A 16,855-nucleotide genomic window follows, 5' to 3' on the forward strand; every position below is an offset into this window, starting at 1 on the left:
CCCACTAGTGATTTAAGCTCAGGTCGTAATCTTGTGGGTCATGGGATGGAGCCCTGAGTAGGGCTCCTGGCTCAGTGGGGAGTCTGCTGGGGATTCTCTCTCTCCATCTGCCCCTAAAATAAATAAATAAATCTTACCAAGAAAGAAAAGAAAGAAAGAAAGAAAGAAAGAAAGAAAGAAAGAAAGAAAGAAAGAAAAGAAAAAAAGAAAGAAAGAAAGAAAAGAAAAAAAGAAAGAAGAAAGAAAGAAGAAAGAAAGAAAGAAAGAAAGAAAGAAAAAGAAAGAAAGAAAGAAGAAAGAAAGAAAGAAAGAAAGAAAGAAAGAAAGAAAGAAAAGGAACAAAGAGGCTCACCTAGCTGGCTTAGTTGGTAAAGCATGTGACCCTTGATCTCAGGAGTTGTGAGTTCAAGCCCCACATTGGGTGTAGAGATCACTTTAAAAAAAAAATCTAAAAAAAAAAAAAAGAAAAAAGAAAAAAAGGAGGGAAATATTGAAATGCCTCTGAGGCTGCTGACGAGGATGGGTTCAAGGGCACAAGTGCCGGGTCAGGTGGGCCCCTGAACCCGGAAGGACCTACCAGGCGGACGAAGACACCTGACCCAGCTGCGTCCAGCGGCCCTGGGCGGAGAAGGAGGCCGGGTAGGTTATCTTTCTGGCCGACTCTGCGGTGCGAGCCCGGGGCGGGCGGGGAGAAGCAGACGGCTTTGAACCTGCTGTTAGGAAAAGCAGGAAGCCAGCCACCTGGTTCGAGTCCAAGGCTTGTCAGACCTAAAGCTGGAGCTCATTAATCAGTAATGAAGCCATGAAGCCATTCGGTGTGTTGATGGATTTTACCCTAGCAACCTGGGGGCAAAGCGGAGGGAGAAACGTTGCAAATGCCAGCGCCCTCCGGGCCTCCTGGACCGCGCCGCCGCTCCCACCGGGCACAGGGGCCTTGCAGGTTCTGCAGACCAGGCTGCCTCTGCGTGTGGGGAGGCCGCGGGGCAGCCCCAGAGGCCTGGCCTGTGTCCCCTCAGGCTGGGTGCTGTTTCTCAGGGCCGCTGCTCCCATGTGGCCTTGGACACTTCAGGCTCCCCCTGCGCCCCCCCTTGCCAGTCCCACGGCCAAGCCCCAGGTTGGGGGTGTGCTCTTGCTCTGCTGACTGCCAGCTCTGTTCAGGGAGGAGAAGCATCAGAAGTACTCTGGAACCCTAAACTTTGGTCTGCTTCCCCGCCTCAGTCACCTCCAGGGATTTAAGGGTCGGCAGACCTCCTCCCTCCTTCATAGAAGGAAAATCCTCCCCGGAGGTGCCTGTCCGCCTGAGCACAGGCCCTATTCGTGGTAATCCATTACCTTCCATCCTGCTCCATTGGAGTTTTTTCATCTTTAATTATCTTGTGATGACAAAATTACATGCTCTTTGGAAGACAAACAAGGTGGAAATGTATACTTTTCGGTGCTTCCACCTTCCAGAAATAACCCCTGCTCGCTCTGGTTTATATTCCTCAGGATAGATGTGTGTATTCTCGCATATGAGAATGCATTAATTTTATTTTTTATATTTATTTTTGATTGTGTTAAAATATACACAATAAACATGACATTGTATAGAATGTAAAAATTTTCTAAATTTATACAATATAAAATGAAATTTTAATTTACCATTTTAAGCATTCTTTAAATTAAAAAAATTTAAAGATTTTATTTGAGGGAGAGAGTGCACATGAGCAAGGGTGGTGCGGGAAGGGAGGGGGTGGGGGAGGAGGGTGGGGGAGTGAGGGGGTGGGGGAGTGGGAGGGAGGGTAGAAGGAGAAGCAATATCAGGCTGAGTGCAAAGCCAGATGGGGATCTCAGGACCCTGAGATCAGGACCTGAGATGAAGTCAGAGGTTTAACCAACTGAGCCACCCAGGTGCTCCCATTTTGGCCATTTTTAAGTATACAGTTCACACTGTTGTGGAATCACCACCAACCACCTATCTCCAGAACTTTCTCATCTTCCCAAACTGAAATTCTGTCTCCATTAAACACTAATTCCCTACCCCACCCCCCACCCAGCCCCTAGAACCCAGGGACTTTGTGTCTTTGTGAATTGGGCTACTCTAGGGACTTCATCTAAGTGGAATCATACAATATTTGTCCTTTTTAAAAAAGTATTTAAGTAATCTTTCTATCTGACGTGGGGCTGGAACTCAAGATGCTGAGATCAAGAGTTGCAAGCTTTTCTGACTGAGCCAGCCAGGTGCCCCATTTATGTCTGTTTTATTTCTCTTAGCATAATGTTTTCAAATTTCATCCATGTTGTAGTATGTGTCAGAATTTCATTCCTTTTTAAGGCTGAATGATATTCCATTGTCTGGTTAGACCACATTTGGTTTATCCATATTCATCCATTAATGGACATTGGATTGTTTCCATTGACTGTATTCTTATATATGAGAATATGTTCTTGGGGTGCCTGGCTCAGTCAGTGGAGCATGTGACTTTTGATCTCAAGGTTGTGAGTTTGAGCCCCACCTTGGGTGTACAGATTACTTAAAAAAATAAAGGTAAAGAAAAGAATATATTCTTATATGAAAGAATATCAGTTAATCCTATTGATTCTCTCTCTCAGCCCAATCTAGTTTTCACACAGAAGAGATCACTGGATATGCCTTCTCTCCTTCCATGTCCATAATCTATAATCAGATGCCTTCCCAGACCAGGCCCCTCTGATATTCTGTACCCTGTACTGCTTTTTGCCTCTGTGCTTTTATCCCACAGATTTTGCCTTTTTCTAGAAGTTTCTATTGCCTAAATCTCTTTCAGTGCTCCTCTGCTTAGCCAATCCCTTGGTCTTCCCCAACTAGTCCAACTCTTCCCTTGTCCAGGGATTCCTGCTGTTTGTATCCACAGCAGCACTTTACAGATCAGCACATAATTTGCTAGTTTTTTTGTATGACTTCCCAACTAATGATAGGCATGATTTGAAGATGCAGTTATCACCTCTGTATTCTCCGTACTCTAAGTTCAATACTAGGCACACTGATTTATGTAGGGCTGATCCCACAGGATCCTGAGAGCCTAGCAAACAAGTTAGACTCAATGTTAGAGGGGCATCTGTAAGCATGGCAGTGACAAAACCAAGACATATTTTATGCAAATCTGTTTTTCCTATGGGGGAAAAAACTAAAGTAAATGTCCTTTGTAAGCCATAAGAACTGTGGTTTTCTCTCCACATCTGGTTAACACTCCCCATCTCATCAATATATGGACAGTATATATTTACTGCACATTTGGGGTTGGCATTCAGAATCAGACTACAAAGTCATTATGCAGGCTTTGCGGCACAGGACTTGGACAAAAGCCAGCAGGGTAGAGAGGAAAGTGTGCTGGAAGAGATTTGAAAATCCTATGCAATCGCTATGAACAACTTCATGCCAATAAATTTGGAAAATTAAATGAAAGAGACAATCTTGTAGATGTAAAGTAATAAAATCAATTCAAAAAGAAATGGAATGTCAGAATAAATCAATAACCTCTTAAAAAGATGAAACAGAAAGTAAAAATTCTCCCCCAGTGCCCACACTCTACCCTCCACAAAAGAAAGAAAGAAAAAGAGGAAGGGAGGAAGGAAGAGATCCAGCTTCAGGTACTTTCATGGATGTGTTTTACTCCATCCTCAGAAAATAGGAGATCCTATCTTATATGAACCATTACATAAAATAGAAGGGGAAACTGCCCAGATCATTTTATGGGGCTATTAGAATCTTGAAATCCAAGCCAGATAAGTACAATAACAAGATAAGGAGGAAATTGACTAAACTCATTTATAAGCACAAATTAAAAAAAATTTTTTAAAGGTTTTATTTATTTGAGAGAGAAAGAGGATGAGCATGAGTGGGTGGGGAGTAGGGCAGAGGGAGAGGGAGAAGCAGACCCCCTGCTGAGCAGGGAGCTCGTTATGGGGCTTAATCCCAGGACCCTGGGATCATGACCTGAGACAAAGGCAGACACCTCGCCGTCTGAGCCACCCAGGTGCCCCCCAAATTTTTGAATAGAATATTAGCAAGTCGAATCCAGCAATGTATAAGACACTAAAACATTATGGCCAAGGAGAGTTATTGCAGGCATGCAAGGATGGTTTAACATCAGCAAATCTATATGGAATTCAGTGTGTATAGAAGAAAGAAGTATGAGCATCAGGAAACATATTTAAGTTCTATCTCTGTTCTGCCACTAACCAACTGTGGAATCTTTCGCCTCCCTTCTGCCCACTTCCAACAGGGCTCTCAGGAGGGCCTCTTCACTGAGAGGGGGAGCAAAGCTTTGAGAAACACAGCTCCATTTTTTTTCACCTGTGAAATGAAATAGTCTATCACTTTATAAGCTTTATGAAAGGAACATGATAGAGTCGAACGAAACAGGAACGGAAAAATTGCCATGTAGATGGGCCGCAGCTAAGCAATTGTGCCCATGGTGCTGGTGGGCTCCTTAGAGGCGATCAGGCCCACAGTGCCACCCTGTGGCTTGTTGGGAAATGCATAAGAGGTATAGGCACCTCTGGGGCCAGTTGAAGGTAGACAAGAAGAAACAAATTTAGACTAAATACAATGGTGTATGATGGAAGTACACATTACCATCTGAGGTTGCTTGCTTGCTTTTATTTTTTAAAAAAGATTTTATTTACTTATTTAAGAGAGAGGGAGTGAGAGAATGAGCAAGGGGGAGGAGCAGACTCTCTGCTGAGTGGGAAGCCTGACATGGGGCTTGATCCCAGGACTCCAAGATCATGACCTGAGCTGAAGGCAGATGCTTAACCAACTGAGCCACCCAGGCACCCCTCTTTCTTTCTTTCTTTCTTTTTTAACTTTTTAAAAAAGTTTATTTATTTGTTGATTTATTTATTGAAGTAATCTCTATATCCAACATGGAGTTCAAACTCATGAGCCTGAGATCAAGAGTCACATGCTCTTCTGACTGAGCCAGCCAGGTGCCCCTGAAGTCATTTTCAAAACAAAACTAAACTAAAAAAAAAAAAAAAAGTGATTCTGATCAAGCTTCTACATCTGGTTCGTCCAAATACAGTAGTCACAGCCATATTTGGCTATTTATATTTAGATGAATCGAAATTACATAAAATTAAAAATCCAATTCTTAAGTCACACTAGCCACATCTCAAGTGCTCAGTACTCACATGTGGCTAGTGGGCAGCCATATTAGTGCAGATATAGAACATTTCTGTCATTACAAAAAGTTCTACTGAACAGCATTGGCCTAGCTCTAATTACCAACTTATAGAGAATACAGAAGACAAAGGAACATGTCAGGGCAGCCCGGGTGGCTCAGCGGTTTAGTGCCGCCTTCAGCCCAGGATCTGATCCTGGAGACCTGGGATCGAGTCCTACTTCGGGCTCCCTGCATGGGGCCTGCTTCTCCCTCTGCCTGTGTCTTTGTCTCTCTCTCCCTCTCTCTCATGAATACATAAATAAAATCTTTTTAAAAAAAAAAAAAAGGAACATGTCAAATCACACCATGAGGATGCACTAATCAACCTTTAGTCTATGGGAAATTCTTATCAGGAAATATTGAATTTCTTCAATAACAAAAAATTACAAGATAAAAATGAAATGGAGGGTAAATGTATAGACTAACAGACTTAAGAAACATACCATCAGGGGATCCCTGGGTGGCTCAGCAGTTTAGCGCCTGCCTTTGGCCCAGGGCGTGATCCTGGACACCCGGGACCGAGTCCCACGTCAGGCTCCCTGCATGGAGCCTGCTTCTCCCTCTGTGGCTCTGCCTCTCTCTCTCTCTCTCTCTTTCTGTCTCTCATGAATAAATAAATAAAATCTTAAAAAAAAAAGAAAAGAAACATACCATCAATAGGACTTATTTACATCTGATTCAAACAAACTTTTGAAGGTGCCTGGGTGGCTCAATTGGTTAAGCGTCTGCCTTGGGCTCGGGTCATAATTCTGGGGTCCTGGGATCGAGTCCGGGGGTCCCTGTTCAGTGGGAAGTCGGCTTCTCTGCCCGTCCCCGCTCTCACAAAAATAAATAAATAAAATCTTTAAAAAAAAAAAAACACCCCAAAATGAACTATTGATTTTGTATAAAATCAGTTGGGGACATGAGACCACTGAGTAAATGGTTGATGGTATGAACTACTGTTATGGGGGGTGTTAATAGTATTGTAGTTATTTTCTTTTATAAAAGTCTTTAACTCTGGGCAGCCCTGGTGGCGCAGCAGTTTAGCGCTGCCTGTAGCCCAGGGTGTGATCCTGGAGTACAGGGATCAAGTCCCACGTCGGGCTCCCTGTAGGGAGCCTGCTTCTCCCTCTGCCTGTGTCTCTGCCTCTCTCTCTCTCTCTCTCTCTGAATAAATAAATAAAATCTTAAAAAAAAAAAGTCTTTAACTCTTAGGGGCACCTGGCTGGCTCAGTTGGTAGAGGATGTGACTCTACTCTGGGTTGTGAGTTCGAGCCCCGTGTTGGGTGTAGAGATTACTTTAAAAAATGAAATCTTAAAAAAAAGTCTTTAACTTTTAGAGATACATTTTGAAAAATCTGCAGATGAAATTATATTCTGTCTGAGATTTGTTTCAAAGCCTTCTAGGGGTAGGGAAGTGAGAAAGGAATAGAGGACATGAGATTGGCCATGAATTGATAATTTTTTTTTAAAGATTTTATTTATTTATTCATGAGAGACACAGAGAGAGAGAGAGAGAGAGAGAGAGAGAGAGAGAGAGAGAGAGAGAGAAAGAGGCAGAGACACATGCAGAGGGAGAAGCAGGTTCCATGCAGGGAGCCTGATGTGGGACTTGATCCCAGGTCTCCAGGATCAGGCCCCGGGCTGAAGGGGCAGGCACTAAACCGCTGAACCACCCAGGGATCCCCCGATAATTTTTGAATCTGAGTAGTAAGTACTAAGGGTACCCAGATATTTGGTCAAACATTATTCTGGGTGTGTCTGTGAATGGTTTTGGATGAGATTAACAGTTAAATTGGTAGACTGAGGAAAGTAGATTGCCCTTCCCAATGCGAATGGGCCTCATCCAATTAGTTGAAGGCCTGAGTAGAACAGAAAGGCCGAGAAAGAGGGAATTCCTCCTGCCTGCCTGCCTAAAAACTGGGACGTTGTTTTTTTTTTTTTTTTTTTTTTTTTTTTTTTTTTTTTTCCCCTGTCTGAACTGTAAAACATCAGCTCTTCTTAGGTCTCAGGATCATCACTGAGATTGGAACTACACCATTGGTTCTCTGGGTCTCCAGCTTGCTGACTGCAGACCTTGGGACTTATCAGCCTCTATAATTGTATGAGCCAATTCTTTGTGATGAATCTCTTTATATACATACACATCCTATTGGTTCTGTTTCTCTGGAGAACCTGATTAATACATTTGATAAGTAAACACCATCACTGGATAAAAACTCCAGTAGGCTCCCTGATTTTTCCGCAGTCTTAGGCACAGCCCTATGCCTAAAGTCACAAGTACAACCTCTCTTCCATAATTAGAATATCCAGTCCAAGATAATCTTCATACCTCCTCATCTCCCCTGGCTCTAACCTACTTCTGGTTGGAATCCTCTAACAGTTAGGTGTGGCTCGCTTCCTATTTCCCCCACCTTACACTTCCCCTTCCCTCCCCCACCTCTAGCTTCTCAGAGGTGAGGTTGAGTGGAGGGAGGAGTGGTTTTTCTCTTGACCTGTTGCTCTCTCTGAGTCTGGGATGTGTCTATGGCTGATTCTCTCTCACCTGAGAGTTGCTGTGGGCTCTTCAAAGATTCTTACTACTGTCGTTCTCTCCCGGGGTGGTGGATACAGAAGTATGGGCAGTGCCTCCCTCAGCCCTGGGCATTGGGCACTACCCTCCAGCTTCTTTGTGTGTTTTCACCTCCCCTCCGCCCCAGAAGTCCTCTTGGGCAGTCTCTAAGACAACCCCAAGGGGACTGTCTCCTTTGGGGCCAAGAAAACACCCAAACTTTCTCCCAACACGCTCTGGAAGGGTAGGCTGATGTCATGCGGCAGTGCTCCTCTCTTGGCCACTATGGCAGTGAGCTTGCCGTCATTTGCCCTTTAGAAGGCTTGGGTAGGAGGAGCGCCTGGGTGGCTCAGTGGGTTAAGTGTCCAACTCTTGGTTTCCGCTCAGGTCATGATCTCAGGGTCGTGGGATCAAGCTCCACATTGGACTCCACTTGTCCTTCTCCCTCTGCTCCTCCCCCTGCTCATGCTCTCTCTCTCAAAATAAATAAATAAATCTTAGAAAGAAAGAGAGAAAGAAAGAAAGAAGTAAGTCTTGGGTGGGAGCAGTCCCCAGTCCCCAGCCTACTTTAGTGTTCTCCAGTGTGGAGTTGACACCTCTCACTCTAGCCCTGAGCTTCTCTGTGGCTGGGTGGGGAGTAGGGGCTGGGGGACCACACAGTGGCATTCTGACATGTGTGCAAACACCCCAGGCCAACTCTTGACCAATTCTGACTTAGAGCCCGTCCATAAATTCAATCTTCCTCCACCCCCACCCCCATTCCCACTCTAGGCAGACAGACGATTCTCAGGCACCTTTTAAGTGGCTCCTCAGAAACTCCTCCAGTGATATCAGAGCCCAAGAGCTCACACTGGTGGTCCCTCCTTTCCCGGTTCACTCTGGCCCCCACTCCCATTTCCTGGGGCACTTCACAATATAAACTCTGCAAGGAAGCTCCTTTCTCAGGCCCTGCTTTTGAGGGGTGGCAAGGAGACAGGCTCAGATGGACCGCTCATTAGGCTTTGGGTCAAAAGGCATCACCTCCCCCACATACCTCCTTCCCCACATTACCTGTCATTTTTCGGGGGTAGGTGGGGGTCTTAGACACAACAACTACTACCCACCTCTGCCTCAAATCTCTTCAACAGTTTTCCCCTTCCCCCTCTCAGACCTTTCCTGTCCTTGAAACCCCAGCGCAGTTGAACAGGTTCAAGGACCTTTACCTTTGTAAATCTGTACATGTATATGCCAATTTGGCCCCTCACTCCAAAAGTTCATATTTACTGTTGCTTAGTATCTGTGTAGAAGCTTCCATTTTCATATCCTGTTACACACTAAACATTCAACCCAGAGTTCCTTTTCGGGAAAACAATGGCATCTAGTTTTTTCTTTTGTGTCTATAACACAATTCCCAATTCTCCTACTATGCTGGTTGCATCTGCCCCGCCCCCCGCCATCACCAGGTCTTGCTCTGAGCCTGGTTACTAACGTCAATCTGAAACTTTGCCCACTCCCTGCCCACCGCTAGTGACAGCAATGAAGCCTACATACAATGCAGCTATAAATGCAGCCTAATGTGCTCGTTTTTGCAGCCACGTCATCTGGCCACTTCGGCAGTAGCTCCCCAGCCCCATTTCCTAATGCCTTCTGGATATTTCCACCTGGATGCCTGCAGGCTCCTCAGATTAACAAATCAGCAGCTCATTATGTCCTCCCACTGGCTGCCTCATGTATTTGTGGTCTTGGTAGATGGAGTCATCCAAACAGTGTCCTGGGCAAGTCACCTCACAGACTTTCCTAAGGCCTCTGACTCCTCCTCCCCTGCCCTTCTTCTTCTTCTTCTTTTTTTTTTTCCCCAAGATTTTATCTATTTATTCACGATAGACACACAGAGAGGAGAAGCAGGCTCCATGCAGGGCTAAACTGCTGAGCCACCCAGGGATCCCATCTCCCCTGCCCTTCTGATCTACCTATCCCCAGACTCTCTGCAGGGCCACTGAAACCACGATTTGAAGCTCTGGCTCCTTCTCTATTTCTGCCACCAAGTCCCTGGTTTCCAGTCTCTGACAGTAACCTGGTGACTGAGTTTTCCAGTCCTTTCTAGTCATTCCTTTCTGCTCTCCTCATTTTATTCTTGTATTGAGTCATGTTTCTCAATGATGACTGCCTGCTATTAATTTTCAAAGTCTCAGGATCATGCTGGCTGCATCCAAATAACAGTCATCTGAGTACATACTCCCCAATCCCCTGGGAGCATTAAGTGGCCATGGCTCATTAGGAGGCTGCACAGTGGCCTGTATGCCTCACTCAGTACCCTGGCTTTGAGGGCAGGATTCTGGAACACTGTGATCTTCTCCACCCACATCTCTCAGTTGATGTCATCCTGAGACACTAACTTGAGGTACTTTCAAAGTACCTGCTTGGGTCCATGGATCTGCAGAGGCTAATGGGCAGGCCCAACCTTGGAGTGGTCAAGGGGATACAGGGATGCTGGTACCAAATCCACAGGGTAGAAGTCATCCAGACTACAGAAGAACAGTTTTGTTTTTTTTTTTAAAGTCATCTCTATGCCCAATGTAGGGCTTGAACTCATGACCTCAAGATCAAGAGTTGCATGTTCTTCCAACTGAGCCAGTCAGGTGCTCCAAGGATGACAGCTCTCTTTTTTTTTAAGGATTTTTTTTTAATATTTTTTATTTATTTATGACAGACAGCAGAGAGAGAGAGAGAGGCAGAGGCAGAGGGAGAAGAGAGAGGCAGAGACACAGGTAGAGGGAGAAGCAGGCCCCAAGCAGGCCCCACGGGGACTCGATCCTGGGTCTCCAGGATCAGGCCCTGGGCTGAAGGCGGTGCTAAACCGCTGAGCCACCCGGGCTGCCCAGGATGACAGCTCTTAACTCTGGTGGCAAATCCCCAGAAATTCTTGTAAAATCTGATGATGGGTATTTGTAGTTCTGTTGACGATGGGGAGAAGGTTCACAATTTTCAGTAGATTCCCAAAGGGATTATGACACAAATGAAGTTCAGAAAAGAACAAAGGGGCCACCAAAATGGAACCACCATTTTGTTAGAATATGGTTCTTCCTGATTATAGTAGTAATCCATATTCATCAAAAAAATTGGAAAATGAGGGCAGCCCCAGTGGCACAGTGGTTAGGCGCCGCCTGAAGCCTAGGGTGTGATCCTGGAGACCCGGGATCGAGTCCCACGTCGGGCTCCTTACATGGAGCCTACTTCTCCCTCTGCCTATGTCTCTGCCTCTCTCTGTGTGTGTGTCTCTCATGAATAAATAAATAAAATCTTTTTAAAAAATTGGAAAATGAGAAGAGCACAAAGAAATCTCTAAAACCACTCTTGATTCCAGCATCCGGAGATAACCACAGTGGCATTTGGCTATGCATCCCTCTAGCCCTTTCTCTGGGCAAACATATTATCCTTCTAAATTTGGGCCAGAGGCTCCTTCATGACCTGCTTCTTTCTCCTTAAGATACCATAGACACTTTTCCAACTTATTAAATATCTTTCTAGAACTTTAATGACTTAAATAACTTCATAATATTCGATCACTTGGGTGCCTTATTTATTTTACTTTGCTTTCTGGGTTTTGTGTTTTTTTTGTTGTTGTTGTGATAAATAACGTTGTGATAAACATCCTCTTACATACGTTTAAAAATATTTTTTTGTGGGCGGCCCAGGAATAAATAAATAAAATCCTTAAAATTTTTTTCTTTGTTTTCTTTCAATACGATTCTAGAAGTGGAATTTTAAAAATAATTTTATTTTTTTAAGATTTTATTTATTTATTAATGAGAGACGCAGAGAGAGAGGCAGAGACACAGGCAGAGGGAGAAGCGGGCCCACGCAGGGAGCCTGATGTGGGACCTGATCTCGGGTCTCCAGGATCAGGTTCTGGGTTGAAGGTGGTGCTAAACTGCTGAGCCACCTGGGCTGCCCAGAAGTGGAATTTTTTTAAGTTTATTTAAGTAATCTCTGCACCCAACGTGGGGCTCAAACTCACGACCCCGAGATTAAGAGTCCCAGGCTCCTTCAACTGAGGCAGCCAGGCGCCCCTAGAAGTGGATTTTTTTTTTAAGATTTTATTTTTTATTCATGAGAGACACACAGAGAGAGGCAGACACATAGGCAGAGAGAGAAGTGGGCTCCCTGCAGGGAGCCTGATATGGGACTTGATCCCAGGACCCTGGGATCACATCTTGAGCCAAAGGCAGAAGCTTAACCACTGAGCCACCCAGGTGCCCCTAGAAGTGGAATTTTTAAATTAAAGGGTATAAACACTTTCATTTAAGGATTTTGATATTGACAAATTATTCTCCATAGGGTTGGCAGTTTGTGAGAATACTTATTCCCTTGCATCCTCTTGTGATCGATACTCATTGGTGTTACCTTTAGGGGAGAATCTGAGGGGGATATTTGCAATTTGCTAGATGAAGTTATTGCTTTTCAGGCTTTCCCAAGTTTCATGTGGAAGCTGGTCTGTGCTTTAGCTCTGTGTTGCACAGTTAATATTGCCTGAGAATTTTCTCCAGATTTTGACAGCCCTCTGACAGGTGCTATTCAACTGAAGATGACTCTGCTCTTTGCCTATTTAGGAGACCTGACACACGGTGACAGCTTAATTTCCAGGCAGTTATGAGAGTCCATGCAACTGAATGACAGCAGGATACAATATTTGGTGGCTCTTTCCAAAGATTCCCTCTCATCTCCAGCTTAAGTCAAAGTGTCAATGTCCTGAGAATGTTTAAGAATTGCAGCTCACCCAAAAACTCCAACCCCCACCCCTCCTCCCTGGCATGCCTCAATTTTCTGGATAATTTGAGGAGAAATGAGCACGTCTGAATAAAAACCATTTGTAATTAACAAACATCTGCATAAAGGCATTTCTGTTTTTTTTTTATTCATTTATGATAGACATAGAGAGAGGCAGAGACACAGGCAGAGGGAGAAGCAGGCTCCATGCCGGGAGTCTGAGGCGGGACTCGATCCCAGGTCTCCAGGATCACACCCTGGGCCAAAGGCAGGCGCCAAACCGCTGAGCCACCCAGGGATCCCTGGCATTTCTGTTTTTACATAACAGATATGTGAGGGATTCCAGAAAGTTGTGAGTAACTGACATCTATTTCTAATTTCTCTAGGACTAACTCAAGGTGATTCTATTCTTTTGTATAGTCTTTTTTTTTTTTTTTGTATATATTCTCTTTTTTGTCATTATTTTGGAAATAACATCTGTTGCAAATCTCCATTTCTATCCATCCGAAAGTCACTTAGTCAGTTGGCTAACTGGGAGCCTGATTTTTTTTAAAAGATTTTATTTATTTATTCATGAGAGACAGAGAGAGAGAGAGAGAGAGAGAGAGAGAGAGAGAGGCGCAGAGGGAGAAGCAGGCTCCATGCAGGGAGCCCGATGTGGGACTCGATCCCAGGTCTCCAGGATCACGCCCTGGGCCGAAGGCAGGTGCTAAACCGCTGAGCCACCTGGGCTGCCCAGGGAGCCTAATTTGTGAAGAACATTGTACTTGGAGCTGTTCAAGGGACAGGTTTTGGTCTTGGGTCTCAATCCTGTCCCTCAGGGCTTTATTGAGGAGTGTGGCAGAGTCCCCGACAGGCTGGCTCTACTACTGTCCCTCCTTCCTGCTGGGAGGGCCCCGTTGCCGTCACAACTGTTCCCATTATCTCCTCAGCCTTTGGATACCAACAGCTGGAAGGGCACAGCTGAGGGAAAGCAGATAAATGTGGGAAATGACCCCAGAGGTCACCAGCCCACACAGTAGTGTCCCCAAACTGGCCAGCAATGTTAACTAGCAGTTTCTGTTTAAATTGAAAATTGCTCTTCCAGGGAAATTCCTGCCTTTCTCTGGTTTACAGGAAGGCTAAATGATGGAGATAGCATGGCATGGGCGCAAGCAACTTGGTCCTGAACCAACACAGAACATTCCTTAAATCCCCCATCAACTTTGCTTTTCAATATCTTTTTTTTTAAAGATTTTTATTTATTTATTCATGAGACACACAGAGAGAGAGGCAGAGACATAGGAAGAGGGAGAAGCAGGCTCCCTGTGGGGAGCCCGATGTGGGACTGGATCCCAGGAGCCCAGACCTCGACCTGAGCCGAAGGCAGATGCTCAACCACTGAGCCACCCAGGTGCCCCTTCAATATCTTAATGTAAAGCAACCAAACCCAAGTTCGTGATATAACACCATGGAAGAAAGAAGCAAAAGAGCAGGAGTCAGATACAAATAAGGATGTGTCCGCAAAATGCCATTTCAAAGCTTGTTGTTCTGGAGCTTGGAATGAAAACCAGAGCAGTGTTTAAAGTGGTTGTTAGATTCCTAGGCTAGATCTCAAAATTCTATATAATTCATACCATGGATGAAATACCTATCTTTTGTCATTAAAAATTAGTAGGAAACAAAATGTGATTTTGCAATAATATTTTTAAAACACGAAGAGGGAGATGCCTGGGTGGTGCAGTCGATTGAGCAGCTGATCCTTGGATTTGGCCTCAGGTCATGATTTCAGGGTCCTGGGATCAAGCCCCCTGTAGGGATCCCTGCTCAGCCTGGAGTCTGTTTCTCTCCCTCTTCCTGTCTCTCTGTGCCTCCCCCCAGCTCTCTCTCTCTCAAATAAATAAATCTTAAAAAACAAAACAAAACAAAGGAAAAACAATTTCAGAACAGAAAATAAGACAGGTTTTGTTCATCTGAAGCACAAGTGCTTAAAAAAATTTTAAAAATCCAGACTTATGGGCAGCCCGGGTGGCTCAGCGGTTTAGGGCCACCTTTGGCCTAGAGTGTGATCCTGGAGACCTGGGATCAAGTCCCACGTCAGGCTCCCTGCATGGAGCCTGCTTCTCCCTCTGCCTCTCTCTCTCTGTGTCTCTCATGAATAAATAAATAATTTTTTTTTTTTAAATCCAGATTTACTAGAAAATAGGGAAGAAGCAGTTCACTTTGGGGAAAACATTTTTAACAAGTACTTTTGGGAATTCTCACCGGGTTTAGGGCTTGAAGTCACAGGTTCTTTACCCTTAATTTTTCTTCAGAACTGATGGCTTTTTAAAAAAATACAAACATAGCACTAAAACCACTCTGGTTTAACATCAGCCATGACTTGGACTGGGGTGGCAGCGGGGAGGGGTCTGGGCTCGAATGTGGAATTAAAAGGGGTAGAGATTTTACTGAAGTGATTACATCCTGGTTGGAGAGAGGCTCTAGGAGATAAAGGTACTAGGTGAAAGAGGATGAAAGTGAAGAAAGATTGTCTGAGGTGGAATTACTTTGTCTGGCAAGGTGACAGATGGCAGTGAGAGAAAAGAACGGTGAAGGTAGAGGAGACCTGGGCCTACCAGTGTCCTGGGCCTATAGAATGGCCCTGTCAGCCCCTGAGAGCTTGGGTGCTGTATTAGGAGTGTTGAATACAGATGGGAGGCACCATGTGTATCCAGCCATCCACTTAGGAGACCTGTTTTAATACCCACTCTTTGAAACTAAGAGCACCCCTGCTCTGTGGTGCCAGGCTCTCAGAGCTCATTGCCAAAGATGGCCTCCCTGCTGCACTGGTATTCACGCTCTTGGATCCTGGCTGACCCTGAGACTTGCTTTTTGGCTAATAGAAAACGGTGGAATGATACTGTGTGGCTTCCGAGGCTAGATCCTAGTAAGTGCTGGGGCTCCTGGGACATGCGTTCTAGGGGAAGCCAGACACGATGCTGGCTTTGAGAAAGCCCACGTATTCAGAGACCACTACTGCGTTGTAAGGAAGCCCACATCTGCTTTCCAGCCACTCCAGACATATGAGTGCAGAAGCCTCAGGTGAGTGCAGCCTCACCTGCCATCTGACTGCAACCAAACTCAGAACCTCATGGAAGAACTGTACTCTGGGTCTCTTATCCCCCAGAACTGTGAGGAATAATAAATACATGACTGGGTTTTTTCTTTTTTTTTTTAAGATTTTATTTATTTATGTATTTATGTATTTTTAGAAAGAGAACATGAGCAGGGGGAGGGGCAGAGGGAGACTCTCCAGCAGGCTCCATGACCAGCATGGAGCCAGACTCCAACTTGATCTTATGGCCCTGAGATTGTAACCTTAGCTGAAATCAATAGTCAGACACTTAACCAACTGAGCCACCCAGGCATCCAATAAATACATGGTTGTTTTAAGCCACTAAGTTTTGGGGTGCCTTTTACATAGAAGTAGATCACAGGAACCTGGATTAAGCCCCAAACTTGCTGGCCTACAAAGCACACTCACATGTTAGTTCCAAACTACCATCTTCTCCCAAGAGGGTGTGTTGACTCATAGTTCAACATGCTTAGCAAAAGGGACCATCCAGGATCTCCCAGCATGTCAATAATAATAATAATAATAATAATAATAATAATAATTTCATAGCATACTCAACATTTTTTATTCATGAGAGACACAGAGAGACAGAGGCAAAGGGAGAAGCAGGCTCCCTGTGGTGAGCCCCATGTGAGACTTGATCCCAGGACCCCGGGATCATGACCTGAGCCAAAGGCAGACGCTCAACCACTGAGTCACCTGGGCATCCCGCATACTCAACTTTTAGACCTGGATTCATTTCTTCTCAGTCTCACCCGTGGGCCGTTTGCTAGGTTAGAAATCTAGTGACTACAATTAAGGCAAAGAAATTAACCTCTTGGATGAATAAAGGCAACATTAGCTCTCTGTAGCGTTCTGGTGGGGCAGCCTTGGTGGAAACCCAGAAGTATCTCTGGGCCAATGTCCCACAGCTTACTGGAAAAGCAGCTTCCTGTCTCTACAATTTCACTGCTGTAAGTTGAAAGCTCATACAGGTTTCTCTACGTTCTCGAAGAACTGGGTCCTTCTGGAGACACAGCAGAGTGCAGGTGTTTTTCAAAGATTGGCTTCAGGAACTGAGTAAAGAAAGACCATCTGGGCACAATGCTTGAGATTCCTTGCACTGCTGAAATGACTTCAACAGAGCACTCACTTTCTGGGTGAGTTTTCACCGAGTTGTTGTTTATGATGAGGCTGGCAGAGTCATTGTTGAACAATTACACTGAGGCAATTTGGACAACACAGTCATGGAGCTAGCTTTGAGATTCCGGTTTCACCAATTCCTTCGTCTCAAAAGAACAAAGGATGTGGTCA

The sequence above is a fragment of the Canis lupus genome, chromosome X (assembly GCF_003254725.2).
Source record: "Canis lupus dingo isolate Sandy chromosome X, ASM325472v2, whole genome shotgun sequence".
Lineage (NCBI taxonomy): Eukaryota > Metazoa > Chordata > Mammalia > Carnivora > Canidae > Canis > Canis lupus.